Below are 17,973 nucleotides of genomic sequence, written 5' to 3' on the forward strand. Positions count from 1 at the left end.
ACTTAATGTTCCTAAAAGTTTTCAACTTTGATATTTAGTTGAGTGTAATCCAGAGGGTTAGTAGTTTTTTTTAAAAAAATATTATACACCTGGTAGGAATACATTTAGTCAATTTCATTTACATTTAAATCAAAATTGCTAGTATTTCCAGGAAAAAAATATCCATTGAAAGCTATACAACCTGCTAATTGTGTTCTCTTCTTAAGTTGCTCTCATATTTTATTTCCATTACCAAGGTCACTTAAGATTCACTACCTATTACTCAACAAATCAGGAGTATATAGCAAAAATAGAAAATAAGTGAAACTGTAATCAATTGGAGCATTTAGGGCATGCTCTTGGCTTTTTTAATTCATAACTTAAGGAATGCTCACTATTGAATTACAGTACTAGTCAGGTTGCCAAGATGGTTCATTAAAGTCCAAATTTTATTATGTATTACATGCTTTATGCTTTTCACACAAACTTATTATACTGCTCAGAGAAGGTGATCTCTGAAAGCACATTAGACTAATGTTCCTGAAACACTGGCTAATGTAAGTTTTATTGGATTGTGGTAACCAGAAAAGGTCACCTAATGATTTGTTCCGGTAATGATTTAGCAAAAGGATAATATAATTAATAAGTTGTTGTTAAATGTTTGACCTTGAAATACCTTGTCATTTGTTGAGATGTGTAAGTATCGTATTAATACAAAGAAAGAACAGAGAATCAAACAATCTTTCAATAATGTTTTTCCAAATTTTACCTAGATTAGGTAGGTATAGTGATAACAGCTAATATTTATCGAGTGCTTACTATGTCCCCAGTTCTATGCTAATATGCATTTTAATTCATCAACATGTTTTATCCCCACAAAAACTCTAGATTATTATTATCATTCTGATTTTGAGATGAAGAAGTAGGGATTTGGATAGGGCAAGTAATTTATCCAAAGTCATTTAGCTACTTAGGCAAAGTCCAAGTTTAAACCAAGTTATTTCTGAATCTATAGTTCTCACACTACATTGAATATCTGGATTCTTCAGAGGAAGTAATCATTTATGAAATCAAATACTACTGATGAGGTTTGAATTCTTCTTCCAGCAATTTAAGAAGTTAGTAAATTATATTTTGAAATAATGACATTATACATGATTAAGATTTTTGAAGTCACCTATGCTAGTTCAAATCCCAGTTCTACAACTTGATCCCACATAGCTCTGAACCAGTTGTTTAACCTCATCAAGCTTCATATCACCCTTTAGTAAGTATGATGCCTATCTAACTCTTGTTTGATGATGATACGATACCTAAATATGCTTATGAGAAAACTTTGTATCAGTCTACTCATTTGGAGGTTGAAAGGAGTTGATTCAATGAAGTTTCCACATGCAGTGTTAAAAAAATAGGGGTGAAAGCTTATACTTTGAAATTTCAAAAACCCCCATTCACTTGTCTCTCTGTCTGTCTATCTATGGGTAGATTCATTTCCTAGGTAAATTAAATTTGTCTTTATTATTCAAACATATCAACAAAGGTAAAACTCTATTCTGTTGATCTCAAATAGTATAGATAATACCTTATCAATAGGAACTTATTTTCAAGCACGAATTTGAACATCCTACATAATTTATGCCTTGCAACGTTAGTTTAATCAGTAAGCACATGCACACATATAGCATGCTTACTTTCTGCCTTAGATTGAGTTCACTCAAAAAACAGATTATCACATATCTAGAGATTTACTTGTAGCACAAAGTTGGTTACTTTGGAGAGGGGTTCACAAAGTGGGTGGAAACGTGTTTTCAAGGAATAGCACCTTGAAGGAATGTAAGGGAGGTAAGGAAAGTGGGATTGGGTGGAGGGACAAGTTGCTACAGATGTCTCACCAAGTTCTGGGTAGAATTCTAGAGCTGGTCTAGTCCTGACAAGTAACTGAAATTAAGGCACCGAGACCTAGATTTTGTTAACATTTCTAACACTTCATCCACTAGTATTAGTTTAAGGCTGCCCTGCCCCACTCCATCCCCACATCCTCATATACATCAAGGGGGAGCATATTCTCTGTCTCCCAAGAGCAATTCCCAAGGAGTCATGGCCTGACTTTGAGTCATCAGCAGCCACCATCATGAGTAGGGCAACAAGAGCCATATTCCCAAAAGGCAGATCTGGATAGCACATCCTTTACCTATAATAAGGTACACTAGGGTTAATGTTAATACAATACCTCAATCATGGTAGCTACCGATAGTCTAACACAACAAACACAACACCATTCAGTGGTAGAAATTTATGTGACCACAAAAAACATGATAGTCTAAATTGCATAATTGTAAAATATAATTTGGTTATACATAATCATTTAATAAATATCCATTAAGCAGACACAATCTTCACTAAATTACAAAAGCTAAAATTACTAGTGCAGGGTTAGTGGATATTGCATGCCGCCAAATCTAGGAAAGGCATATCACCTACGTAGTGCCTTGGCTAAGGATGTAAAACCTGAAACTCATCATGAAAAAAATCTCTGACAAACCCTAAAGAAGCAGTGTTCTGTTTTTTTAAAAGAGGGGATAGAGGGCTGAATTATTTAAAGATGTAGGTAACGTAAAAGTCAATGAAGGCTGTGCTAACATTTGTGATTTAAGAAGACTAAAAAGACATGAAGTGTAATGTTCTTTCTGGCCCTATACTGGAGGAGAAATTGTGCTTACAGAAAACATAGTTGGGAATAATCAGTGTTAGAATTCAAACAAAAAATTAATCAAGAATGTTGTATCTATATAAAATAGAGTTGTGATGGGGGTTGAGAATATCATCATTCTTAAAATCTATGCTGAAGTATTTTGGAATAAAGGGCCATGAAATACATAACTTGCTTATAAATTGTTTAAAAATTTACAGGGACAAACACACAGAAATACAGACACAATGAGTCTGAGTTAAGATGTGTACAGGTGAAATAGGTTATTTAAAAAAATATTTTGCAATAGTACATCCAAAAGATGTTTTAGACTAGAGAAGAGAGGTAGTGCTGTGGAAGTAGCAAAGAATACATGGATGGAATATTTCTAAAGGCAGAGGCAACATGACTTGCTTAAGGATGTCAGGAGTAAGAAAATAAAATGGATCTATAATGCCCATTTGTTAAAAAGTTACTTATGAAGCTTGTGGTACTTTACTGGCACTGTACAATCTTTGTTACTAATCCTTCAAATAGCAGCTGAAATTTCATCTTTTAGGTAAACGTCTGATTACTATCAACCAGAATAGGACATTTGTTACCATCCTGAGAAGACCCTCTATTGAAAATTCCTAACATTTACCAGTAAATAAAACGTCACATTTTGTAAATACTTATACAGAAGCTCCTCAGCTTAGGTCCCAATAAACCCATCATAATTTGAAAATACCATAAATTGGAAATGCATTTAATACATCTAACTTACCAAATATTACAATTTAGCCTAGCCTATCTTAAATGTGCTCAGAACACTCACATTAGCCTACAGTTGGGAAAAATTATCTAACACAAAACCATTTTGTAATAAAGTATTGAATATCTCATGTAACTTGCTGACTACATTACACTGTATGGCACAGTATTGGTGATTTACCCTCCTGATTGCATGGGTGACTGGCAGCTGAGGCTTCCTGTTGCTGCCCAGCATCATGAGAGGGTATCATCCTGCATATCACAATTTCAGAAAAAGTACACATTTCAAAACAGGAAGCACAGTTTCTGGTGAATGCTTATCACTTTTATACCATCAAAAAGTCAAGAAACCTGTAAGTAAAATTACAGTAAGTCGGGAACTATGTGTGTAAAATCTCATACACACACACAGGCACAAACACATAGGCATGTCTGTTTCCTTCCACTTCTAAGAGTTTTTGGCAATGATGGTGTATATTAATAAGTAGATAACTATATAAATTAAAAATACCCACTTCAAATGTCCAAATGAGAGTGAATTTCTAATTTTTAATCAACTGCCCAACTATTAATGTAAATAAAATATATTTAAATAAATAGCTTATCTTTGAGTATTTATAATATTAAATTTGTTTTATAAACACATTTACCCATATTTAAAAATTTACTTAATTAAATGTTAAACTCGTTTTATATCTTTCTTTTGCCTTTATATCTTATTTATATCTTATTTATATCTTTCACTTGCCTTTTTATCATTTTTCTTGATTTTTATCTTAGGTAAAAATGATTTTAAGTTATCTTTAAAAAATATATTTTGTGTGTGTGTAACTACTTGCTACAGGTTAGTATATAATTGCACCATATTCATTAACTTTGGGAAAACATACATACAAAGACTCAATCTTAAAAATTTTGTTCCGTTATTGTTGAAATTTATTGTCACAGGGGTTGATTACAGCAAACTAACTCCATATTTTTTTCAAGGTACTGTTTTAATGTTTGGGTCTTTTTAAATCTTTATTATTGAAATTCAATATTTTTGTTTCTATAAACTCATCCTGATAGGGGAACAATTTTATGTAATTTAGGCCAAAAAGTTTAAAGACATATTCCTATTTTTCTTCCTGAGAAATGTCTTCAATTTCATCATTGTTAAATATTTCATAAATTTTATTTATCCTGAAATTTTAAAACTGACATATTCTGTCATTTTTGTCTTCTGTTATAGTTCTTATTTTAATTTTTGCCGCATTTTTAGTTTTCTTCAGTATTCTCAGAACATTTCATAGACTGTACTGTAAATTATTAATTAGACTTGTATCTTCACATTGGCTCTCTTGACACTAGTAATACAATTTCATATTTTATGCATTCTTTCTAAATTAGTTTGACACTTTTGACTATTTTAGGAAGTTTTTTTTTAAGTAAAAAACATTGTTCTTTCGACTTTGAAAAACTTATTTTTCTGATCTTGTGTCAAAGAGGCAATGTAATTTTGATTTCTAATAAAAATTGCCCTCTTTTTGTTAAAATCTGTTGGTTTTCATATATATGTCTTTTGAATAGTCAGAATTATACTTTTTTTTTGTTAGTTTTTGTTTTTGTTTTTTCTTCCAAATAGAGCCAGTGATAGAGATATACAGACGTGAGGTTTTTCAACAGACAGGGTCTGGAGATTGCTCTTAAATCTTCTGCCTGAACATTTTAATTCTTAGGGAATCTTTTCTCAGTTTAACATCTGGAAGGCAATTGGATATGTGAATAGAAATTCATCTGGCATGGCTCTCCTAAACTGAAATAGAATCATCTCTCATTCTTTACTGCTTTATTTTCTGTCACTCGAAACTACCACTGAACAACTGAGGTTGGTTTTTCTTTTCTTTTAATAGACCCTGAGTCTCTGAGTTAATGGAATGCCAATTGGAAGCATCTTCCTTCTCTTCTGCAAGAGAAGTTAATCTCTTTCTGGAGCCAAGGCACAAGTTAACCTCCGCAGACACTATCAAATTAAGACCACCTGTTACCTCATTTTGGCAATCTCAAAAATTTTCTGTTGTTGTCTTTTCTGGTGTCATTATTTTAAAAATTTGGAGGGAGTTAGTAGATGTGTCCAATGTTGCCTGTTAGATGCCACTTTAAATTAGATGTAAAACAGCTGCTTTTGTATCAGTTGGCCTGACTCCTGTAGCCACAGTTACCTCTCAGTTCTAGGAAGATGATTACTCCTGAGATAAATAATGTTAAGTTAGAAAGCAGGTTTAGGGGGAACAACAGTGAACTGGGAGGTAAGAGAAGTGTAGACTCACTGTGGTGTGGCTCATCTTCTTTACTTGCTTCCCAAGTGTCTTAGGCTCCATTGCTAAATTGCATTCGTCTTCTAGTTATCTGAACCTAGGAGTTGTTTCTCTCTTTTTATTTTTTCTTTTCTATCTGCACTTAAGAAAGTTAAGAAGAAAACATACTTTTTTAAGTTTTAGCTTTTTTGCAAAGACATGTTGTAAAAAGAATTCTTGGATTGCTGCTATCTGTGGAAGAATAGAATTCAAAAGGTTCTAATTCTATTGGAATCTCCTAGATAGAATCATGTTACTAAGCTATGATCATAACAAGTACAAACTATATTGAGAGCAAACATTAAAATCAACACTTAGATAAGTAGATCATATGCAAGATTGAGATATCTTATTTAAATGGCTGAATTTAGGAGGAAAACATTTATACATACATATATATATATATATATATATATATATATATATATAATTTTTTTTTGAGACAGTCTTTTTCTGTTGCCAGGTGCCAGGCTAGAGTGCAGTGGCATGATCTCGGCTCACTACAACCTTCACCTTCCAGGTTCAGGCAATTCTCCTGCCTCAGCCTCCCGAATAGCTGGGAACTACAGGCATGCACAACCATGCCCAGCTAATTTTTGTAGTTTAGTATGGACAGGGTTTCACCTGTTGGCCAGGATGGTCTTGATGTCTTGACCTCATGATCAACCCTCCTCGGCCTCCCAAAGCGCTGAGTCTGGCCTATATCTTAAAAAAAAAAAAAATGACTATAGCTTAAAGCAGATTCTCCTGTGATTGAAACACATTGGTGCAGCATTCATATATTTCTACCATAGATTTGGATCCAAATGGCACACAAATTTATTGATTCGCTTAATCAAATATTTATTAAATTCATGCTATTTCCTTGCAAGGTATTAGCCACCAAAAATGGAGATAACAGAACATGTGCTCTTGACAATCTTAAAGATTAAAAGGAGAAATAGAGGTTAAATTAGGTATCTCTTATATGGTATGATAAGTTCAATGTAAGTAAATAGTGGGGACTGCGGAAAGAAAAACGCCAGCTGGAGTTGACTGAAAATTTTCTATATTTAATGATTACCTGTATCGATGTGTGAGAAAGAATTAAAAAGATAGTGAGTGGTGGCCGGGCGTGATGGCTCACGTCTGTAATCCCAGCACTTTGTGAGGCTGAGACGGGTGGATCACAAGATCAGGAGATGAAGACCATCCTGGCTAACACGGTGAAACCCTGTCTCTACTAAAAATAAAAATAAAAATAAAGCTAGATGTGGTGGCACATGCCTATAGTCCCAGCTACTCAGGAGGCTGAGGTAGGAAAATTGCTTTAACCCAGGAGACAGAGGTTGCAGTGAGCCAAGATGGTACCACTGCACTCCAGCCTGGAAGACAGAGTGAGACCACATCTCAAAAAAAAAAAAAAAAAAAAGAAAAAAAGAAAAAAGAAAAACTGAGTTGGTAGGATGCCAAACTAAAGGGTAGTAAGTAGCCCAAGTGTGATATGGCCTGGAATGTTCTGAGATCCGCAGAAGAGTGAGGGAAAAGCACAAAGAGAAGAGAAGCCAAGACCTTGCATATCAATTTAAGGAGTTAGGACTTTCTTGGACATTGGAGAATAATTCAATGCTTTAAATTGGAAAAGAAGCAATTCGGGTTTACATGAAAACTGGTCAATCAAAACACCTCAAACTCATGTCTAATAACCACTTCTCATACATATCAAATGAGTTGCTTTGTTTCTTAGCCATAGATTTCATGCCCACTTTCACAGCAGTCTAGCAAATACGTAGTCAGATGCTGCACAGAGGTCCATTATGGGATACATCAATATAATGTCAAGTTTTACCTGAAGATCTGTTTCTGGCTTCATGAAGGTCATTTACAAAGAGGAACTGTACAGACGCCTGAGTCATCTTCCTATACATATCTTGAGCTCATTGAAGGAAGGAATTGTGTTCGAGTCATTTTTTCATCCTCAAAACTACCAGATACCTTGAACATAGTAGCTAATAAATATTTGAATGTATGAATGAAATAAAACAAAATACAGTGAGAAGCATAGGGAGCTGATTTCAGCAATTCGTTCTTATCCCTATATCCTAATTCGTAGTCATTGAAAATTTCTGTCCCTTCTGTTAGCACAGCGTTTGTTTTTGTCACATGGTTTATCAATGTTGCTAATGAGCTGCTAATTAGCTGCCAATTCTTGTGCAATTTAGAAGAAAAAGGCGGAGAAGGGTTTTTCAAAGGAATATGCCTCCATGATCTTGCCTATTTGTTTTACATGTTCAAGGTCCTGTCGAACAGAGATGTTATACATAGTTATCACAGGCTCACTGAGTATGGCTATGAGTAGATTATGACTTCATTAAAAATTACTAATAGGGTTTGATAGAAGAAATATTCTTTCTCTGTCATAAAGGTAGTGTTTTAGTGAAGGAGGCTCTAGGTTAGCATAGCATCACTTAATGGGAAAAATACACACATTCCCACCACAAACAAAGGACCCTCCATCATGGGTTTGAATCTTAGTTTTGCTACTTACTAATTGTGTTATCTTGGCCTAGTTGTTTCATGTTGATGAGTTGCGTCTAATGATTTTTGGCAGTGATAAAATACAGATAATACAGGTAAAGCATTAGCAGAGTCTTTGCATACGAATGGATCTCAAAAATGAATTTTTCCTTCCCATAATGATGAGGCATACTGTGTTTTGATAAATCATGTACTCATTTATGATTGTTTGAATAACACAAACATAACTTATGTTTTCTCGTGATAGGTCCCTCACAGTTTCCCTATCAGCATGTTTTCAGATTTTTTTCTAAATCTTATGATCCTGATTTATCCAATTTCTTTTGTCAAGCTCTGCCTCACTAAAATGTGTTCACTTTTTGCAATCAAAGCATGTATCACATAACTTAGCTCTTTAATGTATATTCTTTGTAATTTAAGGAGTTTACAGTCTTAAGTAAATTTTAAATTATTGGAGTGAGAAAGAGACCAATTCAGTTAAAGCCTATCCTTTCCCCAGATTACTTGGTAGCTCTAAATTGATTAAAAATAGGTGATTCACACACACTGGGAGGGGAACGTCACACACCGGGGCCTGGGGGTTGGGGGCTAAGGGAGGAATAGCAGGGGGTGGGGAGATTGGGGAAGGACAGCATTAGGAGAAATACCAAATGTAGATGACAGGGCGATGGATCCAGCAAACCACCACCACGGCACGTGTACACCTACGTAACAAAGCTGCACGATATGCACATGTACACCAGAACTTAAAGTATAATAAAAAACGGTGACTATTTAGGAAACTCACTGGCCTAAAGTAGACAGAGGCAGAGATAGTAAGGCTTGTGTAAGATTCCATATGTCACTCCATACTTTGAAGCCGCCTTTCATTTTGCCTGTGCCATTTGACTGTTTTAGGCCAATTAACTGTGCACAGAAATGTGTCTTTTCCAGCTTGAGGCAGTGAATCACTCAAGTGTTGTTTCTGAGTCCCTCCCTTCCCCTACCTTGATAAACAAAGAGCCTGCAAATTCTAAGTGCTGTAACTGGAAGGTTGTAGTAACTCTGGTTCCCTTAGTACATTCTTCATTCTAATTTTCCCAATCCTTTATACTCCTCAGTGGACATGTACTGTGAATGAGCAAGAGATATTTGCTGTGTTAGGCCATTGAGATTCAGGGTCTGATTTATTACTTTATCATAACCTAGTTTATCCAAATTAATATCTTGTTGAAATACACTTTCCTTTTAGGAAATGATTACTTCTCTACCATTACTGACAAATACGTTGAGGTGAAAAACTGGTATTTATTTAAAAATATAAACACAGTTATGCATCACTTAACAATGGGGTGGGCTTCTGAGAAAAGAATCCTTAGGCATTTTTGCCCTTTTGCAATCAACATAGAGCGTACTTACACAAACATAGATGGTATAGCCTACAGTATACCTAGGCTATATAGCATAACCTATTATTCCTATGCTACAAACTGTGAAACATGTTACTGTACTGAATACTGTAGGCAATCTTAACACAATAATGTGCAGTGTTTCTTAGAGCAAAACATTCTTATGCCTATCCTCATTTGTATAAGAACAAATTAGCATACTTCCAAAAATAGTCTTTATGCTACTAGTAAATAAGAGTGTAAGGATTTTTTTTGTAAATATATAAAAGAATTTTAGAGTTTACTGCAGTATTTTCCACATACAGTTCATCATAATAATCACTTGGTATCTTTCCTAAAATACATAGATACTATATTTAGGTCCCATCGCAGTTCCAAAAAATTAGAATTTACAGAAAGACAGCACAGAATGTAGTTTTCTAAAAAGCTTGTCAGGCTAATTTTTTGGTCAAGAAAGTGAAAAATATTTTGCTGTGGAATGGAGGATGAGAGTTGGGGTTTGATAAATGAATTGCTAACCCAAAAGCACTTCATGAAAATAGTTTATAAATACAGTGCTAATTACAGTATAAAAGATCAGTTAAAGTAGACACGGTCTAATCAATAGGTACCTAAATTCCTGTGTATAAAAAATACTTTGATACCACATTACAAGCATATAATTCATGTCTTAAAACTTAAAAATGTACTTTCACATATATAACTTTATTTCATATGATTTCCCTGTGGTTAAGCAATATTATGTTCTGTCTACAGATAAGAAAGCCTAGGCTCTGATGCACTATGTTTTGCTTCAGATTCATACAGTCAAAAGGCTTTTCTAGCAAAGTGATGTTTGAATAGAAACCTAAAGATGGTCAGGCTTTAAGGTGGTCAAAAGGAGAAATGTCGGGAAAATCATCGGCATGATCTTGGAAATATTCTGAGCTAATCAGTCCTACTCATTTCCTAAAAGTGGTCATTGCTCGTCTTAATTAAGGGCAGGAATTCCTCAGGTAGCGTTTGAGAGTTGATTTCCTGAGAGCTTGTGTTAGATGTAAAAATCATCTGCTGCAGAGTCAGACTGTCCCAGTTCAATTCTTGGTTCTATTCCTTAGCAGATATGTGGCTTTGGGGTTGTCACTTAATTTTTCTATGCCTCAGTTTCATTATGTGAAATGGTAATGATATTCAAACCCGTATTAGGTTGTGTAAGGATTAATTGGGCAATAAATGTAAAACACTCCGAAGAGCACTGACATGTAGTAAATATTCAATAGATGTTGCTTATTTCATGATCAAAGACGCTAGCAGGCTCTGGCGATCTCTCTATTTGACAGGGAAACAAGAAACCCAATTATGTGTTTCCTACATTACAATCTCATCCTCATGCCTTCTTCACAGCAGTTGACTACCTAAACTATGTTGAATCATGGTGAATGCACAATAGTTTTCAAGCTTTAGGGTGCCTCACAATCACCTGAAGGCATTGCTCTACCACAGGTCGCTGCTCTCCACCCCTAGAGTTTCTGATTCTGGTAGTCTGGATAATGCTGAGGCTCCTGCTTTGGGACTAGGCTCTGGAATGGAATGGACAATCAAATCAGATGATGGAGAGATTTGAAGAAAAGTATAGGAACCTGATAATTCCATTGAGGATTTAGGGAATGGCAGAAGGTAAAGCAATTAAATGAATGCTACCACTATGTCAATATTTTCTTTATTTTTTAATTTGTTTGAATTTTTTTTGTTCCCAACTTACATTCAAAGTCAATATTTTCTTAAACAGTATGTGTATATGTATATATGTGTGTATATATGTATATATGTAGAAATATATATATATTAAAATATTGTGTTTGTGTATATATACACACACACACACACACACACACACACACAAACACAATATTTTCTTAAATGATATATATATACCAAAACTAACTAACTCATCCTCCCCCTCTCTCTCTCTCTCTCTCTCTCTCTCTCTTTTACTTGGGCATGCCTATTCTTAGTGATACTTTCTAAGTTTCTTTGTTACAGTTTCCCTTCTCAGAATACTACTATTCTTATTTGTCATAGATCCAGGGCCCTGTGTTACTGTTAGTGTGTGATTTGGTGTTTCTCTGTCCTTAGAACAAGGATTAAGTTTCAGTAAGAATAAAAATCACTTGGGTGGTGGTTAAAATGCAGATTTCTAGGCAGCAAATTTGACTGAGTAGATTTGGCCAGGAGCACAAAACTTTTCTTGCACAAACCACATTAATCTGATGTAAATGATTTGTGGCCCACATGTGGAAATTCCCTAGGCTTTTTGTTCCAGTTCCATCTGCTGTTGAAGCAAAGTGACTATTGCATTTTTCATTTTTAAAATGTAATTTTTATTTTTAGGTGACCTTTCCGTCCAATTTGTTACATTTCATTAAAATCTGCTTGGTCTACTTTTTTCCAATTTCAGCATTTGGTATAAGACATTTATAGAAAAGTGACTTGAAAGCAATTTAACCACAAGTTCAGCCAAATTAATTTAAGGAGAGTTTAGTAAACAACCTTGCTTTCTGTACTTAAGTGATCAATTTCAACACCTGCTTTTCCTTCCAGATGGAGTTAATTAACATTAAAATTATTGCCTATAGCAGAGACTATTTTTTTGATAACTCACAGCCCTCCAGCTGCATCCAGATTTCTACACTTCTGAAAATTAAAAACAACATGAGAAGCAGATTTGTTGAACTATTTCAAGATATGCACATAAGTACAACCGTGGAAGAAAAAACTTAGTTGTGAAAAGTGGATCCTACATGTCAGGCATTTCCACATATAAAATCCTCTGCAATCCTCATAACTATGTCAAGAGGGGTGTTCTACAGATGTCTAATATATGAAGAAACTGAAAATTAGAAAAGTTTTGCAATTTTTTTTGGATATTATGCAGTTAGTAAGTAGTAGAGCCAGAATCTCTATTGAACCAAAGTCCACATTTTTTCTACTACACTAGGCTAGGCTTAGAGGTGAAAATAGGATATTAAAAGGAAAAAAAATCCCCAGGGAGTGTGAGTTAAACTAATTGGTGTGAGGTAGTTTATACTGAGATAAATATTGCATTTTAAATACTGTAATTATGTATACATATATGTTTACATATGTAAAATGCATGTGAAGCCCCAATGTGATGTGGTGACAATGAACAATTCCATAATTATACTTCACTAACTGCGCTGAGAACTGCTTATGCATCAGATACCAGGCTAGGGGTTGAGAAGAGATCAAAGCCAAGGAAAGATAAAATGACTATTGCAATGGAGCCTACAATAATTAGGAATAAGTATTGTGAGTTCAAAAAATGAAGAGGTATTAAGTGAGGAAGTGGCATTTTAGGTATAAACAGCTGCTCCTCACACTACTCATTAAATCTTTCTCAATCCTCATTTTAAAGAGACATTTTCTGATTTACAAGTGTTCTTTATAAAAGATAGCTTTATAAATAAATTTGGAATAAATAAATAACTTTATAAATAAGTTATTAATTCAGCTTTTTTCTCCCACAGAATTTCATGGTACCAATCCAATTCATTTAAATATTACAGTAGAAGTATCTTTTAAAAATACCAGAAATACCCAGCACTGTCTAGTGATTGAGAATGACTAATACAGTTAAGAACATTGTCTATCATCATCTTACAGAAGATCTGTCATCTTTAGATAAAAGCAGTGACTTCTTCAAATAATTTATTGGTGATGGGGACTATTAGGGAATATACTATTCTAAGGGAGATACATGATACACACAGGTATATATGTACATACACACATCCACAGTCCAGTCTGTTTTCTGTAGTTACGTTCTATGAAGTCACCATGAATTAGCACATACTGGACCATTGCTCCTAGGAAATACAGGACTAGGTTCCTGCCGGCCTCAGAGCACAACATTGTTATCGACTAATCAGTACATAATTTTGTTCTATGTATAGGGGTACCTTATTTAATATATATTGTTGATTCATGGACATTGCACTCACAGTAACCAGCACTATACCTGCTGCCTGAACAAAGCTTACCTACCACATGCATTTTCTCCACAAGGCACATCACAGGCTCCTTGTGCTCAGAGTGTAATAAAGCACTTCAGCACTACACTTGGGAGCTGCTTTAAACAGTAAAACCATCAACAAAAACACAAAAATGAGATAAGTGTGACACTAGATAGACCATGAAAAGGACACTTGTGTCCAGTATGAGAGCTGAAACAAGAAGGCAGAGTATTGCCCCATTGAACCTCAGGAATGATCCATTGTTGGATAATTCAGAATTTTTGCCATTCTGCACTTACCCACCAATGACTTCAAAAGTGCCACAAATAGTGATTTTGGGGTTACAAATAAATTTTAGCCAATATGAAGTTTAAAAATACCAAATCTATAAATAATAAGAATAGAATATACACAAACATATGTCACTTTACGTTGTTATAAACAGAGTAATAGCCTCCATACCACAGTGTAACTCTAACTGTAGAATGTCTCATCTTCTCCTTTAGGTATATAGCTCATATGGACTTTGGTTTTTTTTGTTTGTTTTTTTGTTTGTTTGTTTGTTTGTTTGTTTTTATGAGACGGAGTTTCCGCTCTTGTTACCCAGGCTGGAGTGCAATGGCGCGATCTCGGCTCACCGCAACCTCCGCCTCCTGGGCTCAGGCAATTCTCCTGCCTCAGCCTCCTGAGTAGCTGGGATTACAGGCATGCACCACCATGCCCAGCTAATTTTTTTGTATTTTTGGTAGAGACGGGGTTTCACCATGTCGACCAGGATGGTCTCGATCTCTTGACCTCGTGATCCACCCGCCTCGGCCTCCCAAAGTGCTGGGATTACAGGCTTGAGCCACCGCGCCCGGCCTGGACTTTATGTTTTTAATGTTCATAAATAATGACTCTCAGTTTTGTATGTCATCATTCTGGGCTGAGGACTCCACAGGGTTTTATAGGTTATTTTAAATGGCATAGATTATTCTGAACTTCTAATAATTCCGTTCCTGTGGTGGTTTATGCTTTACAGTCCAAGACTGATATTTTGGAGTTGGAACTTTCAATGTGTTTTGCTGGGAGTCAGCTAACTGGCCTGAAGCCAAATCCTAGTGAGCTTTCTATTTTTGTCAGGAATGTTTAATTGGAACACAGACATACCCATTTATTTACATACAAACAGAGTTGAGTTGACTACTTGGGAAAGAGACTGTATGCCAGTAGTGTCTAATATATTCTAATATATTGGCTCTCTGTCCCTTTAGAGAAGTGTATCAATCTCCCTGTCATGACATACAGCTACAGTAGATTTTTATCACATCTGATTAGACAATTAAGTAGACAAAGACTCTAATTGGAACTATTTTTATCTTTAATGCATATTAACTCTAGTTGATGCCTTCAAACAGTTTACTCCTTTGTCATATATTTTTAAGATGTGTTTGTACAGATTTGCATATCTACGGAGAATCCTGGTCATTCCAGATAATCAAATTGTTTAGTGTGATTGGAATGCATTTTGTCTGACTACCATATATTTAAATCAGAGCTTAGTTAATATAGCTAGAATAATAAGATTTCTAAGTTTACTATGAAATACTCAGTTGTTACATTTTTATGTTTTCAGCGTCCATTTGAACTGGAGATGGATGTCAAGACATAAACTGACTGGTAAGTGACCCTGCATTTCTTAATAATTATGTCATTTTTGAAAGTAGAGATCCTGTGTTTATTCAGACACTCTGGTTCTTAAAACTGGAAATGAAGAACTGTGACTTACAGGAATTGGAATATTCTATTGTTTTCCTACAAACAAAGCACTGAGATAAAGATTTTATTTTTATTTGTGTTCACTGAACAATAAGTGTAAACAGTTCAATTTGCAAAGTGGCAAAAATAATTAAATTATTTGAATAATAATGTTTATGTCAGTCATAAATTAAATCTGAAAGGAAAGAAAAGGTTTATATGAGTAAAAGAAAAAAAAAAAAAGATAGCGAAACCAACCTAAAAGGAACTGCCAATCAGTAAGTTCTATCATCAGTGTAATTTGCCTATTGTTTGTTCTTTAAACTGCTTATTACTTCATGAAAAAAATGGAACATACCACTGAAATTTATTCTTCTTGTATGTGGTTTCTACCTTATTCCATAGACATATGGAAATCAATGATTTATTTTTGTTCTAGAATTTGAATGGATGACATTTTTTAGTTTCCGACATACACCAAAGTGTGAGGTTTGCCAAGTTTGCAGCATGCACATTTAAAAATTACTCATATCAATTATGATTTTTGTTGTATTTTAAATTCAGTTATTAATAATGGTCAAGGTTACCAGAACCTGTTTTATATGAGTTAATTTTTAAATATGTTTTTGAGAGTTAATTTAATAATTTTAATGGCAGATGGTATTTTCTTTTGTTATTCATGTATCATTCAAGTTGCAATAACCGTAATTACAAAGTTAGGGTTTTAACGTAAACCTAGAGAAATCTAGATTATTTCCCGATTTAATAATTTATATATCCTCTGGAAGCTCCTATGGCACTGTATAACTTAGCTAAGTACCAATACAACAGAAAGGATTGTATTCTTTACTTAAAGAATAACATCTGGTAGGTTGTTCAAGAGGTATTGTTGATGTTTGCACCTCCTCATTAAATAGTAAAATACTTAACTGAATATTACATAATATCTTGGAAATATCATTGAAAATAAAATTATATAATATTTTTAAAATTACGATTCAGAAAATGTAATATACGCACATATATTGCACTTTAGGTGCTGGGGTACATTTGCACATGCGGGACAGTTGCATAGGTACACACATGGCAATGTGGTTTGCTGCCGTCATCTCCGTCATCTATATCTGGCATTTCTTCCCATGTGATCCCTCCGCAACCTCCCCACCCTCGCTGTCCCACCCCTCACACCCCCTAACAGACCCCAGTGTGATGCTCCCCTCCCTGAGTCCACGTGTTCTCATTGTTCAACATCTGCCTGTGAGTGAGAACATGAGGTGTTTGGTTTTCTGTTCTTGTGTCAGTTTGCTGATAATGACGGCTTCCAGATTCATCCCTGTCCCAACAAAGGACACGAACTCATCATTTTTTATGGCTGCATAGTATTTCATGGTATATATGTGCCACATTTTCCTTTCTAGTCTATCATTAATGGGCATTTGGATTGGTTCCAGGTCTTTGCTATTCTAAACAGTGCTGCAATGAACATACGTGTGCATGTGTCTTTATAATAGAATGATTTATAATCCTTTGGGCATATACCCAGTAACAAGATTGCTGGGTCAAATGGAATTTCTATTTCTAGATTTTTGAATATATATGCATACATATATATACATATATATATGTGTATATGCATATATATATGTATGTGTGTGTTCATGAATATATTTTTAATTTAGGCAGATACCTTAGCTATATATATATTCTATTATCTCCTTTGAAAATAGCAGAGATAATATTACCTGATGATTTGAAATAAAATGTGTAACACTTATTATGTATTACCTTATCTGCTTGTTGCCATTTTACAACAAAGTACATTTGTTCTCCCATAGCATCTCCTTTAAGCATTCAGTTTGTTAGTGAGGCAATCCTACCTGATATCACCGCTGGCAAATATGACAATGTCAAGCAGTTATAATCTATATTCTAAGTATCAGTTGAGAACAGGCTGAAGTACAAGCACTGTTAACTTTAAAGCTGCCCCATGCAAACCAAGAAACATTAGGATAAATAAAAGGGAAAAAGAAAGAAATGAAAGCAATTATTAGGAAGTGAGAGAACAACTCGCTGTGCAAACAAGTACCTTTATGAGAATATGAGTTCGAAAAAAAATGAAAAGTTAGGGCATGTGATTATACATTTATTTAGTATATTTTAATATTAATGTTATTTTTTAAATGTGTAAAATATGTTAGCATTTTTATAAAAATATTTAATATATCTGTTTGTTGCCTTAACTGGACACTCTTCAACTGGCTGTCATGTTAGAGAGAACCATAGTACAGAAGGCCACAGAAAAATGTTATACTGGACATTTTGAAAGCTATTCTAGGATCGGTCATTAACTAGTTACACTGGTGAGATTAACAGCTACTGAATGTTGAACATTTCATGGGTGCAAAGTAGCATCCTCATGATTTGAATCCTTCACCTTCTGTATCTCAGAAGGACAACTGTTTTTAGTTACCAGTATTTCTGCATTTCATTTAATACCATTTTAAGAAATGCATATAAAACATTCAAATATAAATGTTAAATGAGGAGAAAAAATAATAGTT

At 34.5% G+C, this 17,973-nt stretch overlaps 1 protein-coding gene across 3 annotated transcripts in view; it reads left to right on the top strand.

Moving 5' to 3' along the window:
* TENM4 (teneurin transmembrane protein 4) overlaps nt 1-17,973 on the top strand; it is a 3,045,593-nt gene that overhangs the window by 362,399 nt on the left and 2,665,221 nt on the right. For all 3 annotated transcript variants that reach the window (XM_074400388.1, XM_074400391.1, XM_074400392.1), the window contains exon 2: nt 15,291-15,334. The gene's annotated coding sequence lies outside the window, so the exon portion shown is untranslated. The remainder of the gene's footprint in view (nt 1-15,290; nt 15,335-17,973) is intronic.

Source organism: Saimiri boliviensis, chromosome 6 (assembly GCF_048565385.1).
Source record: "Saimiri boliviensis isolate mSaiBol1 chromosome 6, mSaiBol1.pri, whole genome shotgun sequence".
In the NCBI taxonomy this organism is placed as follows: domain Eukaryota; kingdom Metazoa; phylum Chordata; class Mammalia; order Primates; family Cebidae; genus Saimiri; species Saimiri boliviensis.